At 43.2% G+C, this 16,863-nt stretch overlaps 1 protein-coding gene and 1 long non-coding RNA gene across 17 annotated transcripts in view; one reads left to right on the top strand and one right to left on the bottom strand.

Moving 5' to 3' along the window:
• Positions 1 to 12,967: 12,967 nt before the first annotated feature.
• LOC310852375 lies at positions 12,968 to 14,288 on the bottom strand. The gene is made up of 2 exons (XR_014568088.1): positions 14,174 to 14,288; positions 12,968 to 13,365 (listed from the first exon to the last, which is right to left on the bottom strand). It is a non-coding gene; the product is annotated as an uncharacterized lncRNA (long non-coding RNA).
• A 44-nt stretch (positions 14,289 to 14,332) lies between these two features.
• The window catches only part of CLASP1 (cytoplasmic linker associated protein 1), a gene marked incomplete at its 5' end in the record, with an annotated part of 162,964 nt that continues 160,433 nt past the window's right edge, over positions 14,333 to 16,863 (top strand). For 8 of the 16 annotated variants that reach the window (XM_083732123.1, XM_083732137.1, XM_083732140.1 and 5 more), the window contains one exon: positions 14,438 to 14,579. Of the gene's footprint in view, positions 14,580 to 16,863 lie in introns of all 16 variants that reach the window. The other 8 variants (XM_083732126.1, XM_083732135.1, XM_083732125.1 and 5 more) reach the window with 3 other exon arrangements.

Genomic DNA, 16,863 nt, shown 5'->3' with positions numbered 1-16,863 from the left:
GACAGAAAAACGCACCGCTCTCGTGCGTGTCCCAGCCCCAGCCCCTAGGCGTCGTTCTTCGCAGGGCAGTCAGCCCCCCGTTGGCTTCCATGGGGACAAGTAGGCGGGGGCAGAGGCAACTGCACAGCCTAAGTGGAGAGATTAAACGGCTCCGAGGTGCTTACTCGTCGTCTTGGCCACATTTTACATATCGCTTTCTACCTGGGGGGAGCCCTATAAACAGGGCAGTTCTATGGGGGGGGGGGGTGTTAAGATGCTGCCTTAAGTCGAGTCAGGCTCTTGGCCCACCCATCCAGGTTTTCAGGCAGGAGTGCTTAAAAAAAAAAGCCTACCGGGAGATGCCGGGAATTGAACGTGGGACCATGCGCGCGCAAGGTGGGTGGCTCTAGCAACGAAGCCGCAGCTGGACAGCTGAGCCTCTGCTTTACACAGAAGTAGGTCCCACAGTGTTGGGGGGTGCTTGCAATATTCCCCATTGCAAAGGAAAAGGATGCAAGGGTGGGTGGCTTTTGAGTTCAGCCCCTTCAGGCTGCAATTCCTATACATGTTGACCTGGTATTATATAGCTCAGTGGGAGTAACTTTGCTGTTGCAACTGCCGCTTGAGCCTCCGTTATTAGTGGTAATATATCACTACGAAAAGCACCCGAAGCTAAATGACCACGTTAGGACACGCTGTTTTAAGACAAACCAAACCTGGATTGCAGAACAACAAACCAGGCTGGGTCCCCGCTTCCCACCCCCTAAGCAGCTCTAACCCTTTTGTGAGGGGTATTTGCCTCTCGGGCTGCACGTGAGTTTATTGCTGCCTCGAGATGGCGGCTCCTTGTTAAATTCCAATTTGACGGATGAAATCCGTTCGCTGGATCGATTGAGCAACAGCCCTCCCCCCGCCTCTTGGTTCAGCTTCCGCTTAGTCTCTGGTTCAGGCTCAGCCGCAGCGAAAGAGAAGGGGGCCTTTCCCATGGCTGGCGCGGGATACGCTTTGCCTTATTGAATGAAATACCTTTTCGCATGTTTTGTCTTAAATTAGCAGCAGCAGCCTAAACAACACCCCATCAGAATTCAGTACATATGTAACAACAATAATAGCAAGAAGAATAATGAATTTGGGAAGGAGGCGCTGCTTTCTTGGCTGGCAAAGATATGAATCACCTCCTTCAAAACGCTGGTTTTTAGCTCCACGTTTGGGATTGCGCGATCGGTGCAATTGACGAGCTGCGGGGCCGAAAGCGACGTCCTCTCTGATTTCTTTTAATAATAGAGGGGCTCAGGGGCTCACGGTTGACGTTAGGCGATAGCGAGGGGCCGCTCTCTCTTCAGGAGTACCCCTTTCTCCCTTTTGTTATTACAAGACCGCCAAAATGCCGGCCATAATTACTGGGGATGGGGATAGTGGTGTGGGTAGGCTGAAAGTGGCTAGAAATAAATATAACTAATAAATAAAATCAATAGCTCTGCAGAAGAGGGCACTGCAGCAGACGTAGCTTGCATGACAAGCCATGCCTCCTGAAATTCCATTTTTCTACACAGCTCTTAAGGATGCAAAACCTTTGTCTCCTTTTGCATCAGGCCACTCAACATTTGAACACATGCCGATTATGTCAGCTAAAAGCTTGCTTTGTTCTTACAAGCCGAGAGTCTTAGGAGCTGACTTTCTGCGCATCATGCAATGACTGTACAACATATTCAGGAGTTCTTAATTCACAAATTATAATGAGAATGCAGTACTGGATCCAGCTACACTATCATTATCACAGTTTTGCAAGACATAATATTAGGGAAGCTATGTAAATGCTTAGCATTATCACCTCTTGAGTTAGTAGACTCCCTAGTATGTGAAATACCATTTTCTTTTGATGTCTCCTGATTTCACTGAGGCATCTTAGCTTGGTCACAGTGTTGAGCTGGGGCAATATTTTTACCTATCCGATAGTAATTGCTACTTCACATGCCTTTGCCTTGCAAGTACAAAAAAACACAGAGCATGTTCATACAATGAATACCATATTAAAGAGAACTGGCTTGTTTGGTTTCTAACCATTAGCCAATATTGGGGTCATGTAATGTTACCACCAAGGATAGAGATATAGATCCTGAGCTTGAGTGAATTCAGATTGCATTCAACAGCTTTTAAGCAATTCATAGTACTAGAAAGTAACTTCTACTGATATAAAGGGTTGCATCTGATAAGTCCTACTCAAAGTCTTACCCTATTATTATAGCCAAAGATGTACCAATTTCACAACTCATCATTATTTTCTATTATATGTTTGACATTAAATGTGTTGAGCCAAGTATCTGAGCAGGCTGTCACAGACCCAGATCCCATGTGAATCACAAGTAGTTTACCATCATCAAATTTAAACCAGGTTGATAGTTTCATGTAACAAAAGTCTGTTTTTATGTGAAAGCTGTTGCCAAACAGAAAATCAGGTTCTTTACTGTGTGCATTTAGGTATGTAGCATGTTCATGCAATCTCTTGGGAATTTAAATTAATGATCAAACTTTGATTTTCACACTGTGTACTTCAAAATTTACTTTTAGTATCACAAATCTATGCTGTTGCTTAAGCAATTCTTTTTTTAATTATGACAAATCTGTGTTTTGCTATATGTTATGAAGTGTGCAAAGCTCCAATTATTAAGTCCTTATAATAGGAGAGAGAAAAGCTAGTCCCCTTCCATGAATACATTGATACACTAGGGGGCAGCAAGTTTACCAATTTACATACTTTCTACACAAATTTTTAATTTCAGGTTTTTTAAAAACGGTACACATCTGTTTCTCATTTGCAGCACGTTTTCTGCACAAACATAACTTTGGTAAAAAGAATTCCCACATTTTCTCCTAAGTAATACACTTTGTACTAGAGGGAAGTGTGTGTCTCAACAACAGCGCAGATTGTGGGTGTGGGAGGATCACAAAGTTGTTTGGGGAGCCTGCCAAGCTTCCAATCTCAACATGTTATAAAAAGTTATGTTGCTTCGGGATCTCACCAACAAGGTGGTAATTGATTCAATGTACCTTTGCAGCCTCCAAATTTAAGGTGTTCATATATGTTCTCAAACACACCCTTCATCCAGGTTCTTTTTGCAGCTCCAACATGCCCCTACGGAATGGCATTCTGGATTACTCAGTGTTGTAGCCAATATTAGTATTACTCAGAGTAAACCAGGGATGGGGAACCTTTTTGGACCAGTGAACCTGATCCTTATCTGACCATAACCTGTGGGCCAGCTTTGACAGGTGGGTTGGACAACTCACTTGTCAATCACTTGGCATCATTATGTCAAGTGCCTGACAGCCAGTTGGCAACTGGGAACTGCAGAACAAGGGACTTTGCTAATCCTGTAGTGCCTAGCAGGTTGCATTGAAGTGGAGGGGGAAACCTGTTTTAGCAGAAATTTTAATGCAAACTGCTTGGTGCTCTCAGAAAAAGGTACACTCCCTTCATCCAACGTCTGAAGTGCACCATGCTCCAGCAAGGAACAATTGGTCACTCACTTTACACTCCTGATTGTTACTTTGTAGCCACATTGGTACCTGCCCCAGACCTGACATCTTATACGTCAGGTGTGTGGCAGGTAGACCTGGTTTAAGAAAAGCAGCCTAGCAGGCCAAATGGGGAGGTTTGCTGGGCCAGGTTTGGTTCACAGGTCAAAGCTTCCTTACTCCTGGAGTAAACCCATTGAAAAGAATGGACATGACTAACGGGTCCATTAATTTCATGGACTCTGCTCTGAGTATAACTTGGTTGGATACAACCCTCAGGCCTCAATATGGGTCCCCACTCTTTGGTTTATCACACGCCTTACTGTGTTGTAGCTAAGTTAGACCATTAATCTTTCTGGTATCAATTTATCTTGGTCTAGAAGAGATTCCACATTCTTCTGGCAATATAAAAACAACAATAATTAATACATTGCTCAGGCCAAGCTGTGGAATGAATTTGCTGGCCCATAAGGGAATTGCTTTGCTGTTGTAGTCTTTAGGCTGCCTAAGTTATAAATATGCAGTGCTTCCTTGCTAAGCACATGAGCAGAAATCTGGACACTTGATACTTAACCAAACATAGTTTCCATAGCAAGTGAACAGGCATGCTGTGTCATGACTTCTGCTTCAGCCACTCATAGGGAGATTTTATGCTCAGGACTCTGCTCATCACACAAAAGCCCTTCCACCAAGAATCTAAGCCTATGCGCCATTACTTGTAATATATCTTCTTATCTTCCTAAGGAAACATGTTTAGGATCAGGGTAAGTCACAGTCTTGTTCAGATTTGGAGAGGGATGGTGAAAGATAGAATAAGGTTGTCAACTGTCTTCCATCATGGTTACTTAATAGGTGCATGACATGTCAAAATTCATTATTAAGGTTTCCCAGGCAAAGCTTCACTTACATCATTTTTACTACCGGGGGGGGGGGGCAGGGGAGAGAAATAAATAAAAAACTCTCAATTCTGCTGGTTGTATTTGCACACTTATAGACAGACAGGTTAGCAACCCTTTTGCTGGCATATCTTGTCTGCCTTTAACAGTGCATGATGGGCGGAAAATTCAGTAGATGATTCTTCTTTGGCATAGTGATGCAGTGCAGGAAGGAAAGATTCGCCAGATGAATCTCTGCCAATTATGCAGCTCTTACAAATCAACCCAGCCACACCAGGAAACACTCTGGTGACCTTAAGTGAGATAGAAAGAAAGCTTCGCAATTATATAAACAGGAGACATGGCTGTGTGAGGAACGAGAGTATTTAAAACTGGCAAATATTAGGGCAGATGGGTTAGAATAACTTTTGAGCCATTTTCAATCATATTATTCATTAAAACTACAGTGAGACTTCAGGTAATGTAACTGATGACCTCCAAAAAGCTTACTTTTAGACTAAGCCAGGGATCAGCAAACTTTTTCAGCAGGGGGCCAGTCCACTGTCCCTCAGACCTTGTGGGGGGCTGGACTATATTTTGAGGGGGGGGGGTAAAATGAACAAATTCCTATGCCCCACAAATAACCCAGAGATGCATTTTAAATAAAAGGACACATCCTACTCATGTAAAAACACGCTGATTCCTGGACTGCCCATGGGCTGGATTTAGAAGGCGATTGGGCCGCATCCGGCCCCCAGGCCTTAGTTTGCCTACCCATGGACTAAGGCATGTAACATTGGATTAAGGCTTCTACCTGTGCCTGCAAATGCAGATTATGTAGAAGGGAAAATTGTGCAGCTTGGTGCCACAGTGGTAGAAAAAGCAGAATCAACCCAAATTACCTCTCATCTACAGCTGTTAAAGAGGCATATTAGCAGTGTCCCATATTTAACTTAGAAAGGGAGCAGAAATGACTCTGTTGGCACCTATCGTTCTTTTCTTCGCAGCATGCTGCAGAATCCAGTTTACTGACAAAATCTGTTAGCTGCTGTAATAAGGGAAACAGTTATTGAACCCTAAGAGAGTGAAGTGTCAGCAAAGCCTCTTCCCCCCCTGGAGAATGCTGAGCCCCTCTTCTGTGCACCCAGCATAAGAATGTGGAAGGAGCAAGAGCTGTCAGTTATTCATTTAGCCCTGGGAACTGGAATGAATTACTGTCACACCTGCTTTGTCTTGTGGAATCAAAGTCCTGACTTCATCCCACAAAATGCAGCATGCTTCTATACTTGCCAGTGTTTTCAAGCAAGCAAACAAAAATAATGGTAGATAATAATATAAATAATGAAAAAAATTCTTATTCTACCACAACTATACTCAAAAGTCACCAGTAGGTTGTTGCAGTATTTGGTTTTTATTCAGAACATGCTTTTATCTACAAGTTGTATTAAAAAGAAATGAATCTGTTTAGTTCTTGTTGTTCCAGCCAAATGAGTCAGATTAAGTGAAAGCCCTGCATGATAAGCTTCACATGCCATAATTCCTGTCCCTCCACAATGCTTAAAGATGCAGGATCCTCTTATTGAAAAAAAACACAAAACCTTATTCCTATAGAAGTGAGGAAGTTCAGGAAGAACACATAGCCAGGAGACCTGCTGTTTGGATTAATGTGTCCAGATACAGAGAAAGACATAATTATAAAGAAGAGAGAATTCTAGAAGGTGCAGCTTTTCTAAACTCTCACAACAAGTTAGGCCAGTCAAAATGTACCGCTCTGCTCCTTGTATTCAACATTCAACACACTCCGTATGCCAGCCTTTTCCTGAACTCCCATCTGCCGCAGCCAGCATGTGATGAGAGTTGTAGTACAAAACACCTGGAAGGCACCAGGTCAGCAAACATTGCTGTATATACCCTGTTGCAATTCATTTCACCTCATAAATATCAGTAGAGAGATGACATAATGTACGAGGGGTAAGGTTTGGGGAGGCTAAGGAAGAGAGAAAGGGATAAGCTTCCAGCTGAGTTTTGGAAAGGTGGAATGAAAGAGAAACAGGAATGTCATGTAAATCATGCAATCAGATGCAGAAATGGGCTGGGTGCCTATACATTTCCTAATTGCACAGAAGGGGAAATTTCAGCATGCTCAGACTTTCCTCCCTGCTACTTGACAAGTTGGTTTTCCCCCCCAAAGCTCTCCATGTACTTCATTATTTAAAAATACAGGTTTTTCTCATCCTTTGCATTGGGACACACAGTTAAATTCTGATTCCAAAGCTCTAAGAAATATTTAACTGCCATACAGAAATAAGTCAGCAGGTGTCTCTAAACCTGCTTCAAATTCTAAGGGTTGTACAGCTGATTGATTTTCACAGACATGCAATGGCTTTCACCCCTTCTTTTCCCGAGCACATTATATACACAATAATCTTTTTTCCTTGTATTGCCGTCACTGGAATTCCACTTTGAATACATGCATGCACACAACTGAAAGACTAACAGATTTATTGAGGCGTTTCACTGTTGCATTGCATTCATAGCACTTTGGGAAGTAGCTGCAGATCGGAAACCTTCCCTGCAGACTTGCAGACACTAATGTTCCTCTGCATTGTATGGAAGGCCACTCCCTTCCCTACAGGCCCTCTCAGGTGTTCAGATCAGCAGAAAGGCCCCCTTGGTAGTTCGATCGCTCTTGGAAGGTTGTGGGGGGACAGCCCAGGAAAGGGCATATTCCCTGAGGGTAGCCCATTCCCTGGGATAGTTTTAAGTTTCCTCTCCACAGAGCCGCATCTGGCAACATCTTTTTTACCAAATGCTGAACTGGCCTTTGACAGTTTAGATAGATAGATGTAGATTCCACAGATTTTGTGTTGCCATAACCTGCTCTGGAGCCTCATGGTGAAGGGCGGGTAAGACAGTCCATAAATAACTAAATAAATAAATAGACTGCCACAAGCAGTGGATAGCAGATAAAAGCTGCTCTTTCATTTGCAGCAATGCCCTGCCATGAACCTCAATTAAAACAAAAAACCTCCCCATCCCACTGTGAGGGATGTGCATGCCTCCTTTCCAGCAATTTGGGTTTTCTCTTAAGGGGCAATTAGTGATCAGCTACTTGTGGTGACTTACAAATCCAGGAGGGCAAAGTCTTATGTGCTGTTTTGGCCTAACTGGCTCCAAGCAAGTGTACACCAAGCAAGTACCTTGGAAACCTCTGCAACATCAAAGCAGATTCTGAAGTGGTTTGACACCTGCAGTTGGGAACATTTATATGAGCTTGTTCCTGCTGCAGTTGTTTATTCTCTGCCTCCTCTTACTCAATTCATTTTTGCACTTATCAATACAGCAGCCGGACCAAGGCAAGAATAGCATAACAGTAAGGAGGAAGTTGCTCCTGTTCCCTCTGGAAAAGTGAGCCTCTGGAATGGGGTGGGGCGCATCCTTAAGTAAGCTCAAGATGAACACAGGCGGGGCATAAACAAATTGGAATTCAAAGCATATCCTCTCAGTGGATTTTTAAAATAGGATTACATGTGTAATTAATTAAGGAGGCAGGCCACTTAAAGCTCAATAGCATCTTGCAGACCCCTTGCGTGGAAGGGGCTTAGTGTTTGGGGACTGGGTTGATTTGCGTTTTGTGTACCTGCAATGCGAGATAATGCACAGCGTTCTCTTTTGAGATACCCTGCTCTTTTTGCTGTTGGAATTCTGGGGACATTCCAATATTCAGAGCAACATATAAGGTATTATATAGTTAGAAATGACCCATCGATTTAAGTAGCTGCCTCTAAAAAAAGACATTTTGCCTCCATAATGCGAATTTAAAAGATTAGTCCAGCTTGGTGAGATCATTTCCCAGAAAGCTAGAAGGCTATTAATAATAATCCTGGTATCCCACCCCCCACCTAGTTCAAAATCAATTGGTAGAGCCAGAGTCTGGATAGTTCCACCCGCCCTGGAAGCTTTTGCATATCCTAATTTCAGAAGGTTTGCTTTGCCATATTGTCCCTTAAGCAACTCTTTAAAAATACTGCAGAATTGATGAGTTGCTGACTCATACATATAACCACAAGGGAAATGCTTTTAGAGGCATGAAAATAAAAACATTTTGTCTAGCAGTTGTTGTCTTTGTTAGGGTAGGGATTTTTTCCCTCCACGTACTTCCACAGTGGAAATTAAAGCAGCTAAAATATACCAAAAGTGATAAAGATAAAAGCGGTAAAACTTGCAGTCTTCTCACATGATCAGTTAAAACACACCCTGCTTCTGTTTGAGCCTTTATGCTAGGATAGGGGTAAGGAACCTGTGGCCCTCCAGATGTTGCTGAACTACAGCTCCCGTTGGTCAATTGGTCTTTGCCTTGCCAAAACCATTCTATACTCAGTGGTATGGAGGAATGGGTAGGGAACAGTGACGGCAATGTCAGTGATGGGGAAGACTGGAGCTGGGGGCTTGCTAGTGGGCACTCTGAGAAGTAGGGAGAGGAGCGTGACTCAGCTAGCCACAATGCAGCTGCCAGCTAAGATTCTGTATAATTCTCACTTTTCTATGCCAACAGCACTATCTACCTTCCACGTGGAATAGATGGGTGGGGTGCAATCTTGCTGCAGGAGCTTATTCCAAAGTAAGGATACATAAAAACTGAGCCTTTTCTATTAGAACTATACAGTATAAAACCACCATAAGAGCCCATACGTCGCTGGTTTTTTTCTCTGAGACACAGAAAAGTCTTAGGCCATCTCTGATTTTAACGTCTCAGCTCCAAATGCTCCTTAGACCACAAGCAAGATTGCTTAGGATACGTCTGGGCGAAACATACACGCTGTAAAGGAAAGTGCAACATTTAATTCCTTAATTATACCTTCATTGCAATGTCATGCTGTTTTGATGTATGATCACTAAAAGCTTTTGTTTAAATGTACATTTAAAACGAATGAGTTTAATAATGTTCATGGATAGTAAGGGTTTTCCCCTGTTGCAAGTTAATAAGAGATGAAAACAGTAATAAGGGTTTTAATTAACCAGATGGGTTTTTTATAAACACAATAAAAATGCTAGACTAAAAATGGCTTAATGGTAATATCTTGTTTATATATACAATTTATTTATCATTTTGCATATCTATTTGCTTTTCATTGCAGTTTTTTCAAACTCCTCTTCTGTTTTTTAACTTTCTTTTAAAAGAAGTAGGTCAGAGGCTGCCAATATTAGGAGGTTAAGAATAAGAATTTAAAAGCCACCTAGTTCAGGCCAGTGGACCATCTAGTTCAGGATTCTTTTCTCACAGTGGCCAACCAGACACCTGTGGGGAAACCTGCAAGCAGGACCTGGGTGCAACAGCACTCTTCCCTCCTCTGACAGTAGAGATAGAGCGGCTGATCTTATGCCATATCAGAAACTGCTCTTGAAATTCCCCTCAGAAAAACTCATGGATTCAGATAACTAGATACACAGTTCTGTGGAATGAAACTTTAATGTGTGTATTATACTACAACTAGGAATTTAGATGATACTGACATATAAAGGACATTTTTCCAACTTCAGTTACATCTTTCCAGCTTTTATTCTGAAAACTAGCACTTTCCCCCTCAAAATGGTCAGTTATTGTATTCCTATTGACCTCCATCACTAGTCTATGCCTCTCTATCCAGAAATCTCATTAAGTTCAATGGGACTTACTCACTTATTTTTGTTTGTTACATTTATACCAACATGTTCCAATTTAAAAAGCCCAATGTGGGAAAGAATAATAAAATCCACAATAGAAACTAACCAATCTACATAACGTAACAAGCAACAACATGATAAAACCATATAGAAATAGGGTAAGAGCAGATAAAAAATGGAAACAAAATGGCAGCCAGCAGCTGAGAAGAACAAATCACCTCATTAGTCCTGTTTAAATGAAAAGGGACTCGCCTGTGTAGATAAACAAGTCCCCCTTCATCTGCCTATCTTATTAGAGAAGATGGTCCTTTAGGTAGTATGGTTCCATTGAATTCACTATGACTTCCAAGTTAAAATGCATCAGATTGGACTATACATAATGTTGTTTGCATCTGTCTGTCTCTAGAGACAATGGACTGGACCAAAGTGACGTTATTGGGGTGCAAGCCTGGACAGTGTGTATGGAGGTCCTGGGCTGCCCAGACAATCAGACCCCACTTTTGGCCTCACTGGTGGTCCAAAGGAAAGCAGAGCAATATGTTTGGCACCAGATTGACTGCAGGAGTTGCTGGAAGGAAGCATACAAGATGCCATCCAACCATCTTAGGAACTCCACTTGGGATTTCTGTAGGGTTTACTCTTTAGCCTTTTCTTCTCTTGAAGGTATCCCACAAGGCAGCAGAGGCTTAGGATCAGAGTTTTCCTTCCCAGGGTTGGCAATCTCCATCTGCCCCCCACTTCCATCTATAGCACATGCAGAAACCGTCTTCTTGACCCTTGGACCCAATGTTGGTCTCATCTGCTCAATCCTTCAGAGCCTGGCTTTGCAAACAGGGGAAGTCCCTAACTCACCAAGAGTTTGAGACCCATAGGCTACCCTCACCTGGTTTAGCTGGCCAGTCGAAGCCATTCCTGGGATGTGGCTGCTGTCACATGCCAGCAACTTTTAGGAGCCACAGATGACAGCTGAGTGCTGGATAGGGACCAAAGGTGGACAAACTACCCCAGAAAGAGTATGATGTGTCCCCCACCAGAGGTAATACCCCAAATTGTTGCAAACGAGCAGGTCAGGAATATTATAATATTTCTTACTGCTCCCCTGTGGAATTCCATCATTTTCAGTGAGACTTACTCCCAAGTAAGTATTCCTAGGATGGCAACCTTCATTGATTTTGCACAGCCTTTCATACAGAACTAGCGAATCTCCCTTAATGTGAGCTTGTTTCATTTACAACCTTAAAACTCCCATCATATTACAGCAGGCTTGCCGTTAGGTGGAATTAATATGGTAAGTGGGCTTTTAAAGTGTAGGAATAGGACTTGAAGAGATTATGATGGCTTGCTGTGTACTACTGGTGAGAAACATGTTAATAAAGGAAGAGGAAGAGCAGGGGAGTGAAAGGAAAGGAAATGAGGTGCGAAAGGAATCGCACAATTTGTGTGTATTGGAAATATATGCAAACTAGCCTTTTACATTATGACTTGTATGTGTAAGTTATTCCTCCCAAGGTCGGTCAAAGATATGCATACATAGTCCTTGCATTAGGATTAGTTCATAGCAAACTGCAGAGAGCAAAGCCTCACTCTATGCAGAGCAAGTTATCGGTCGCAAAGGCACCTCTGCTTCCCTTACAGGGTCAGGGGGAGCCCTTTCATCACTGCTGTCTTTCTGCACAGACCTTCTGCCCTTTCTTCAGTCTTTCTGCTCTTCAGCACAGTAAGGTTTAAGTATACCTGAAAGAGGAAGTGAGATGTATTTATTCAGAAGTCCTTTCTGTTCATGCTGGATATTAGAATCAGCCCTTTTGCATCCCCCCATAGACATGAATGGAGTTGAAATGGGAATATCCAACCATGCCTGCCCCCACTTTGACCATTTCCATTACCAGTTAATGGAGGAGGTTTATATTCTGTGTATTTATATCTGATAAGTAAAATGGTAGTGCACTGTTGCTTTTTAAATAGCTGCAGTCTTCTTTACTGATATTTTAGGGCATTATCCACCATGATTCCAACATCTCTTCTTCTTCTGAGTGACAGAAGTTATTTCACAATCTGACATTGTGACACAGCAGCTGAAATTGTCTCTTCCAAGGGGCACTTGATAATACTTTTGTTTAGACACAAATGAATTTCAGAAATCATTCAACCGCACTGTCTATGGTTATTGGGATGTGTGTAAAGGGGATGCTCAGTGCACCATTCACACCATAGTGACATGTGGACTGTGAACGATATGGCATAAGAAGATTTATTTGAATCCATGCTTTCTTCATGCTGTTTGAGCTTGGGAGTTGTGGATAATCAATACACTGTGCTTTGTAGTTAACTGTTGAAAAAAGCTAGGGATGTGTGAAAATCTTTTAAGGGAAAAAGTGTACTTCACAGCAACAGGAATCCCATGATAGAAAAGTGTAAAATTCAGCATACTGTTGTCATTCTAGGTTTTTTTTGTTTTTTTTTAGTAAGGGAGAACGTACGTGTACTTCACAGCAACAGGAATCCCATGTGTAAAATTCAGCATACTGTTGTCATTCTAGGTTTTTTTTTTGTTTTTTTTTTTAGTAAGGGAGAACGTACTTGCATTTCTACAAGGAATCTTTTTGGCCTTTTCCTCACGTATCTCCAACGTACAAAAGTTGCCCAAACTAACACTGCAAACCTATGCATGCCTCCTCAGAAGTAAGTCCTGTTTAGGACTGTTGTTTAAATGTTACTTTTCCTGTGGTGGCAAATTACACAATAGGCACAAGGTTATGGCCCTTCTAAGTTAACCACCCATTCATGCAGTCCTCACTTACAGAGATCCGGGCAGAGGATATTGTTACACGACACCCCAATTTCTGAGCAGTGCAAGATTCCAGGGGTATCAGGTACACTTAGCAGGGTCTGTGTTTCTTTTTGGACAATGAGGCACAGCAGAGACTATGACATCTTTATGATATATGGTTTATTTACACATACATACAACCTGAGCCTAGAGTACAGAGCATTCACATGCACCCCCACCCCCCATTTGCAAAACTGACACTTTTCTCAGTTTGGTTACATCATTCCCCCCTGCAAACCTGGAACTTCCCTCCTCCTCTCTGGCATCTTCCATTGCTAAGTACCCAGAGTGCAGGGTCTTAGTTTTGCTGGTGACTTCTCTCTCTGTCTTTTGTTAGGCTTGGTCATTGCAGTGATTTCCTCTTGATGGTTCTTTTTGATGGCTTGGAACAGAGTCAGCAGAGAGGCAGGCAGACAATGAGCAAAATGGAAGCATTTTAGGATGCCTCTGTGTGTGAACAATCCTCTCCGTAAGTCCCAGTCAGCAGCGGTACCTCTTAACCTGACAAATGATGGACAAGGGCTACCATTAAGGAACTCATTGCCAACCAAGTATAACCATAGCTGCCTTATTAGATCATTTAAATGGTTAACTGCTTATTGAAATATAAATTTAACCTTCAATCCATAACTGTTCTTCACTTTTGCAGAATAGTAACGGCAAACCAAATACAAACAATGCATATTTTTTTACACTGAAGCTTCTGAGTAGACCTGTATACATATTTTGCAGTTAATCTTTAAGGTGCCATAAGATTCTTACTCCCACCGCCCAAATACACACAAACACACACACAGAGATAGAGATCTTTTAAAGGCAATACCAGTTGAAATGTATTTGAATGCAGTTAACACTAGAACAACAGGCAGAAATTCAACAGGTAATCAGGAATAATAACGGGGAGCGGGAAGGAAATATTACTTCCTTAGAAGCTTCCCTGTACAGTGTGTCTCTTTAGGACGCAATCCCCACCCCCACCCCTTTCCCTAATTATTTTGAAATAATACTGCATTGCCTTCTTATGACCTTTGACCCCGGAAGGCGAGACCGGCGCGCTCAGCCTTCATCTCCACTCCGAAACTCCGCCCCCTCTCGTTCTCTTATTAATATTAATCAAGGAATGCAGCAGCCGTTTGTGCACATACGTCATTACTAGAATACGGCTGACCGACGCATGCGTACAACGCGCGGTGAGCTCATCGCCTCAGCTACACACTTTGCATCCCTCCGCCCCGCGCCTTCCAGTATCGGATTCACGTCACCATAGAGATGCCCCCCCCCCCTTGGTTCTATCTAGCCTTTGACGGACCTCTATGACTGTCGGCGGGAGCGTCGGCCAGGGAAGAGACTCGGGCAGCACATGCGTGATGGTCCCTAGAAGAGCCAGGAACAAGAGGCGCATGCTCACCGCATGCCCCTGTGCTGTGGTCTACGGCGCATGTGCAGCACCGCCCCCCCACTCCAGTCTTTCCTAGCGAGCGGCGAGTGCGCCTGCGCGCCGAGGTTCCATTCTTACCAAGCCCAAGCTGCAGCTTTATCGGCAACACAGGGGCGGAGAAGAGCATCAGCCATGCATTGCAGCAGCAGGAGCGGCAGCAGCGGGGATTAGAGGCTTCTGCTGCTCCCATTCGTCTGAATGCCTCTTTTAGGACGTGCAGGAGTCCAAATATCTTTGCGCCCGCCTCCAGTGTCGGCGCCACAGCCTCCGCCGCCAGGTATTCACACCCGCCCGCCCTTGCACTGTCATGTTGCCCGGGATCTGCATGGGCAGGGGGCTTGGAGGGGGAGGGGAGCGAGGGCGAGGGCGGTGTGCGGGTGGGGAGCGGGAAGGGAGAGCATTGTCTGGAGCTGCAGAGCTGGCTGGATGGCGAGCGGGGATGATGAGCAAGAGGGATCCTCTGTAGGTGAAAGACTATGCCAGGGTGGGCGGGACAAAATTGCTTGGGCTTCGCATCTTGGCTCCTTTTTTTATTTTACAGAGGTCGCGCTTTCAGTCTTCTCCGCATGTAGGATAGGGGAAAGATCTCCAGCGCCGGCACAATGGACGAGCATGATAGTTGTGGGTGGGTAGGTGGGAGGAACTCTTGTAAGAAAGTGACCTGCCAGAGGGATATCTCCCCCTGCCCTATTCCCATCTCTTTGAGATTTATATTCGAACAAAGCAAATTCGTAAGGATTAGTGCAGGGCGGGTACATCTAAATAGGCTGGGGTGGATTGGGTGTCCTATGGAGGAGCCTCTGAATTTTTCCATGTGTTTGTAATCTACATTGAGAGAAAGAAAGACCAGAGAAATGCAGCTTTTGTTTTATCCCCACCTCTCCCTATTGTGCTTAAATGTGAGATTAAGGCAAGCCTGTGCTGCCATATAAAAGGATGCATTTCTGTTTCCACCTTAGTCTTGGATATCTTTCCCTAACCGGCTCTTTGGAGATTTTTGTTTGTCGTTGTTTCAGTTTCTCTCTCCAAAATGCGTAGGTATCTTTGTCCTATTGTTGCAGCCTTTATCTGTGTGTGCTAGGTATGTGGATTAATAAATGTGGTGTTACCATCGATCAATGATTCCCAGTTTTATAAACATATAAAATGAAATGAAACTTCCTGATGCCTTCAGTGGGCACAGCACAGGGGTAAATTCTCAGAGCGTTCATCTCAAAACTTGATCAGTTCAGTTATGTTGTTATCAGTAGTGCCTAAATGAAGATGTTGCAATAAAACAATTTGCAAAAAAGTTCAGTTTGTGAGGGGAACATGGGGATGATTGTGTCTCTTGTTGGGCCTCTGGTGTTTCTATCACAGAAACTACTTCCACTGTTTTGGAGCCTTTACAGATGATCTGCTAAACTTGCTATGCAATTGGGAGAACTATACCTCTCTCAGGAAGGTAGATGTTTGATCTCTCAGCTGGTGTGACTGTGTATATACGTAGCTTTTTATAGTTGTCAGTTTTGGCTTCCTTTTTTTTTTTTTTTTTGGTCTATCATCCTTGAGCCACAATGTTTCCAAAATAAGATCTCTTGACTGTCTCCACTCCCCCCATCAACTATAGTAGTGAACATTGTGTCACAACTGTACAGTACAATATACAGAAATTACAATAGCATCTGTTATATAGGCCCTTTTTACATCTTTATGGATGAGAAAGATGGCTTCCCCTGCCATGCCATGTTATAGGTGTTTTGAAATGATTTTTGTTTCAACTCTGTAAGAGAATAAGTGCTTCTTCAAAGTACCACTCGGAACGATAAACACAAGAGATGTTACTGTCTTCCAATGTCATACTATAAATTAATCTAAGAACATTGTACTCCTTTTTCTTCAGTGCATATAACTCCTTATTCTTTAAAAAGAACAAACCTATGGTTCAGTGGTGGTGATGGTGGAGTTCCTCTTGAGACTTGCAGCTACCTAGTTCCATAGCAGTTCTGGGTCTGCAAGGCTAGCCTGCTTCCCAGATAAAGGATAGCTGCACCTTCCCCTGCAGTTCATATGGATTGGATAGCTTATTATTGCCTTTGAACTTGTTCTTGCAGAAGTATCCTGTAATCATACCTACACAGCATTAAGTTCATAGGTGGGGGGCAGACCATCTTATTTGTCTCCTCTTAAGTGCAGGGATGGGGAGCTGTAGGCCCCCACATGTTGCTGTACTACAACTCCTGCCATCCCTGACTGCTGACCATGCTTCTAGTTACAGGTAGGTAGCCGTGTTGGTCTGCCATAGTCAAAACAAAACAAAATAAATAAAAAAATTCCTTCCAGTAGCACCTTAGAGACCAACTAAGTTAGTTATTGGTATGAGCTTTCGAAGTGTGCATGCACACGAAAGTTCATACCTATAGCTAACTTAGTTGGTCTCTAAGGTGCTACTGGAAGGAATTTATTTTATTTTATTTTGTTGACCATGCTGACAGAGGCTGATGGGAGTTGGTGTCCAACAACATCTGGAGGGCTACAGGTTCCCATTCCAGGCACTTGTTTCCCTCCTCCCCCTCCCAGCC

Source organism: Podarcis gaigeae, assembly GCF_964106915.1.
Source record: "Podarcis gaigeae genome assembly, chromosome: 1".
NCBI classification, from domain to species: domain Eukaryota; kingdom Metazoa; phylum Chordata; class Lepidosauria; order Squamata; family Lacertidae; genus Podarcis; species Podarcis gaigeae.
The sequence above is the reverse complement of the archived record's forward strand: the minus strand, read 5'-3'. Positions and strand labels throughout refer to the sequence as shown.